The sequence below is a fragment of the Octopus bimaculoides genome, chromosome 3 (assembly GCF_046866305.1).
Source record: "Octopus bimaculoides isolate indiv1 chromosome 3, ASM4686630v1, whole genome shotgun sequence".
NCBI lineage: Eukaryota > Metazoa > Mollusca > Cephalopoda > Octopoda > Octopodidae > Octopus > Octopus bimaculoides.
Window position 1 is genome coordinate 82498436 of NC_142930.1, and position 5333 is coordinate 82503768.

At 34.0% G+C, this 5333-nt stretch overlaps 1 long non-coding RNA gene across 6 annotated transcripts in view; it reads left to right on the forward strand.

The window, feature by feature from the left end:
- The first annotated feature begins 2439 nt into the window (after positions 1 to 2439).
- LOC106879124 (uncharacterized) overlaps positions 2440 to 5333 on the forward strand; it is a 57698-nt gene continuing 54804 nt past the window's right edge. For 2 of the 6 annotated variants that reach the window (XR_016241121.1, XR_016241120.1), the window contains exon 1: positions 2440 to 2669. This is a non-coding gene — a long non-coding RNA (uncharacterized LOC106879124). The remainder of the gene's footprint in view (positions 2670 to 5333) is intronic. The other 4 variants (XR_016241119.1, XR_008263687.2, XR_016241122.1 and 1 more) reach the window with 3 other exon arrangements.

Genomic DNA, 5333 nt, shown 5'->3' on the forward strand with positions numbered 1-5333 from the left:
TATCTAGTGTTATATTGCTACTTTTAACTAATTTTCCTCTTTTCAGGGTTGCTTTGGCACATTTTTCTAATCCGAATTTCATATCTATTTCCTTGGTAAAGCCGTGTACTGTCTGTAGTAGTGTTTCTAGCTCTTTGTCGTTTTTTTGCATATAATTTTATTATTATTATTATTATTATTATTATTATTATTATTATTATTATTATTATTATTATTATTATTATTATTATTATTATTATTATTATTATTATTATTATTATTATTATTATTATTATTATTATTATTATTATTTTATTATTATTATTATTATTATTATTATTATTATTATTATTATTATTATTATTATTATTATTCTGGAAGGCTCGCGGATAATTCTTAATTACCGGTTGTTCTTTACTTGAAAGCAGGCAATAACAAATCACCAAAGGTTTCAAGTAGTGCCTTCTCCTGTGACTCAAAGAGACAATACTCTCCTTAGAATGCGAACTGTACCCAACAATGCTGTCTTCTGGATCCCTCAAACCTGACAGCAGTTCCAATATTCTTAATATGTTTTTCAAAGCCCTTGGAAACTGCTCCTAATGCTCCAATTCCGCCGAGGTCGATTTTGCCTTTCATCCTTTCGGGGTCGATTAAATAAGTACCAGTTACGCACTGAGGTCGATGTAATCGACTTAATCCCTTTGTCTGTCCTTGTTTGTCGCCTCGATGTTTAGCCCATGTGGGCAATAAAGAAATAAATCTTTTCTCTTTCTTTACATTTCACCTTCGAATCGCCTGGTATTGCAGCATCTATTATCTTTACTTCTTTTTCATCTTTATGGATGAGCACAATATCTGGTCGTCTCGCTTCTATGACTTGGTCACACTGTAATTTAAAATCTCAGAGTATTTTGTAATGTTCGTTTTCCATTACTCCCTCTGTCTTGTGTTCATACCATTGTTCAGCTCTCTTGAGGTTTGCTTTACTGCACAACAGCCAGTGGACATATCTGGCCACATTGTTGTGTCTTCTTTTATATTCCCGTTGTGTGAGCTTACAGCACTCACTAATAATACGGCTTATACTTTCTTCTTTCTCAGAGCATATCCTACACTGTGGTGAGTCAGTGCTTTTATCAATGTGATATTTGGAGTAGTTTGTTCTGAGAGCTTGTTCTTGAGCACTGCACACTAATGCTTCAATGGGCCTTTTTTAAGTCTCCTTTCCACAGCCATTGCCAGGTTCTATTCCAATCAATCTCATATTTATTCTTCAAGAACTGACTGTGCATTTTCTTGTTCTGCCAATTTTCTTCATCTGCTCTCTCTGGTTTTTCTTAAATTGTGTTGGATCTACGGCTTCGTTCACTTTTAAGGTTCCCTACATTTTCACTGCTTCAATAATTTCCTCTTTACTCCTCTTGACATACAAAGCCAGGCTATTTTCGTCTTCCCCTTACACAACCTTCAAAACACACCAATCCCCGTCCTCCTTCTTTCCTCTTTACATACAATCTTGACACATCACTCTTGGAGTGTAGTTCCTTGTTCATTGTCATTAAGTTACGCGTTCTCTAGTCTATCTCTTGTAATTCATGCTTCTTCCAAGATACTATTCCTGCGCCATATCTTATCAAAGCAACCACCCACATGTTAAATCTCAAGAATCTTCCGTAGGGATCCTTGCAGAATATAGGATGATTCTTTGCAGCAGGTCGACAATGCGAGTTTCAATTCCAATCTCTTTCAGGCCTTTTGGTTGCATTTTGGAAGTTGTGCTAAGTTCAATAATTGTTGCCTTTATCTTCCACTTTCTCCTCAGTTCTGTGACTAGATCCTAATATTTCTCAATTTCTTTTCATTTTCTTTGATATTGACTCTGCTATCATAGGAAACTGCAAAATCTATGATCTTACTCTATCTGTTTACCTTGTCTCCAATGATCATATCTGGTCATCTTGCTTCAATAGTATGATCAGACTTTGTGGGAAAATTCCAGAAAGTCATGTAATTCTCATTTTTCTATCACAGCTTGTGGTTTCTGTTCATATCACTTTTCTGTTGTTTTGAAGCTAAACTCCCAATGCACTCTTTTGCAGTCATGTCTGCGTTTATATTCCTTTTGTAATAGTAAACTGCACTCACTTAAAAGGTGATTGATACTTTAGTCTCCTTTCCTGCATATTCAACATTTGCTGTCTGAGTTTTGTCGATCATTGCCTTTAGATTTGTTTTTCATCTATTCTTCACACGCTATTTTAATGATTTCATGAAAGGAGACCGTTTTTAAAAATTTTCTATTGTGACGTCATTTTAATTTTGATTTTTCAACAGAGAAAAATTAAGGAGTGGGGGCAATATATATATATATGTATAATCACGAAACTATTCTTTTTATATATATATATATATATATTTCTTTCGATATATTTCTATTATAACGTCATAAATTGCTAATTTCCATTATAAATATGCAATCGTTGATTTTCAAGTTATTTATTTAGAGAATGAAGAAACAATAAATTTTATTCAAGTTATTCATTAAATTCACACATGCGAAGTAAAAATAATATTTGTGCATTATTATTGGTCAAAGCATTTTTTTTTCTCCTCACAAAACAGTACCGAAAAAATAGCCATGATTATTTCACTCTCAAATGCAACCTGATGAAATGAAGAAGACCAAGGTAAGAATACTGGAAACAGAGAGAGAGAGAGAGAGAGAGAGAGAGAGAGAGAGAGAGAGAGAGAGAGAGAGAGAGAGAGAGAGAGAGAGAGAGAGAGAGAGAGAGGGAATAACATTTAAAATAGTAACATATTTACTAACATCTTCACTTGGTTAAACATTTAATTTGCTGTAAATTTATTTCGATTTTTTTAATGCAATTCCTTCTACTAACTTTCTTTTTTAGTGAAACAGTTAATTTTGTTGTTTGTAAGGTAAATATGTTATTTTTCACTTAAATATTCAAATACAATAATTGTGAAATTTGAAAGAATAATCACGAAACTATTCCTTATCGTGAATGAAAAGAAATCACCGAAACATATGTTTTACCTCTTTACTTGAAAAAGTTTTGGCTTAGAAATTTCACAAAAATGTTACGTTAATATTGATTACAAAGTTTGGCACAAGGCTAGCAATATCAGGGAAATGACGCAAAGCATAGCTCGCTGCCCTAAAATGTTGCGTTAACACTGTGAAGCAAAATTATTAGATATATTAATCCCTCGCCATTTCGCCGTTCACCTATCACAGTTTATCAATTAAGCTTGCGTCAATTCCTCTGTGGTGTTGTTTTGCATTTATAATAAAGTAAATATATACAAATTATGAAAAAATATATATATACATAAGCGCAGGAGTGGCTGTGTGGTAAGTGGCTTGCTTACCAACCACATGGTCTCGGGTTCAGTCCCACTGCGCGGCACCTTGGGCAAGTGTCTTCTATTATAGCCTTGGGCCGACCAAAGCCTTGTGAGTGGATTTGGTAGACGGAAACTGAAAGAAGCCCGTCGTATATATATATATATATATATATATATATATATATATATATATATATATATATATATATATATTATATATATGGATGTGTGTGTATATGTTTGTGTGTTTATCCCCCCCCCCCACCAGCATCGCTTGACAACAGATGCTGGTGTGTTTGCGTCCCCGTAACGTAGCAGTTCGTCAAAAGAGACCGATAGAATAAGTACTACGCTTACAAAGAATAAACTCTGGGGTCGATTTTCTCGATTATAAAGGCGGTGCTCCAGCATGGTCGCAGTCAAATGACTGAAACAAGTAAAAGAGTATACAGTGCGGTACTGTTTCTAGCGGATTTTCATCTATCGCGGGTGGAGGTGTGTTTTGGAACGTAATACCGGCGATAGTTGAGACATTACTTTATTTGAAAATAAAAGGTATTTTTGGCATTCATTGTTTGTCCTATTCATTACTAATATGCACACACATATTCACAAGTATGTGAGATTTTATATAGTTACTTGATAAACTAGAGATAGCAGTTAAGACTCCTTCAAACCAACCCAAAAGACACATAATGATGATGAGCAATGGCAGACTGGCCAGGTTGCCAGCTGGCCCGATGGCAAGTGGGCCCCTGCAACATTAGAATCCATATATGGGGGCCCATGTTAGTATCTAAGGGGCCTATGTTAGTATCTAAGGGGCCCATCCCCTCAAGTCTGAGAATTTTTTATTCACTCCTGGAAGAATGTATTAATTATTTCAGCCTGGTTGTGTTTGTAGACATTTGAAAAGAATACTTTTTACGAAAAAAAGAAAAAAGAAACAAATTAAATGATAGCATTGTAGTTGCGGGTGAATCTCTTTGTAGTTGCGGGTGGGCTCCCTTAGTCTCCTGGCAACCAATATTTTTACACCCAGTCCGCCACTGATGATGAGACAAAACCTTGACTAGGGAATGTTGTTCATACAGAAGTCATTTATGTAAATATGCATGCATATTGTACAACATATAAATGTGTGTGTGTGTGTGTGTGTGTGTGTGTGTGTGTGTGTGTGTGTGTGTGTGCGCGCATGTATTGAGTTTGCAGATTACGAAATAAAATAGTTTTGATCGGAGCAATATTAAAAAAGGTTCTTTTAAAAGTCTTTTCTGAGAAAGTTAACCCAAATTTCAATAAATTGCTCAATATACAGATCCTAAAACGCATTCATTTTTCTGAAATTGAAAATAGAGGTAAAGCAAACTTTCTAATTCTTTCGAATACTGTATATAAACTGAATATATTTTACATTTTGTCCAATGGATAAACAATTCAAATTTAAATTTATCATCTTGCCGCCAGCAAATGACAACTATCGAACTAGAGAATATAGAAATCGCAAAATTCCGATTAATTTAAGAAACATTGCTCATAATTTGCTTCTTAGAATGTCTCTTCCATCCTCCAATCTAATGTTTTTACTACATTTTAAAATTCTATTTTCAAAAGTGATTTAAATTTGTTTTTCATGTACATTTCGGGTAGATTTAATAATAATAATTTTTCATCTTCGAATTTCGTTTTCATTATTAATGAAATGCAACCGTGAATAAAGTTTTTTATTCAGTTTTCATTTAATCAAAAATGAAATGAAAACTGGATAAAAACTCTAAGTAATGTTCGGATGCGTATGATTGTGAATTTACAGTTGATATATTTAGCTTGATGAATTTAGCGATGTAACTATAACTACCTTACGAGGATATTTACTATGTGATGAAATTGTAGACGATATGATTACCGTGATGTTTAGAAGTGATGGTTTTACTTGATGTCTAAATAAATACCCTGCCGCATAGATACCCTGCCGCATCTCC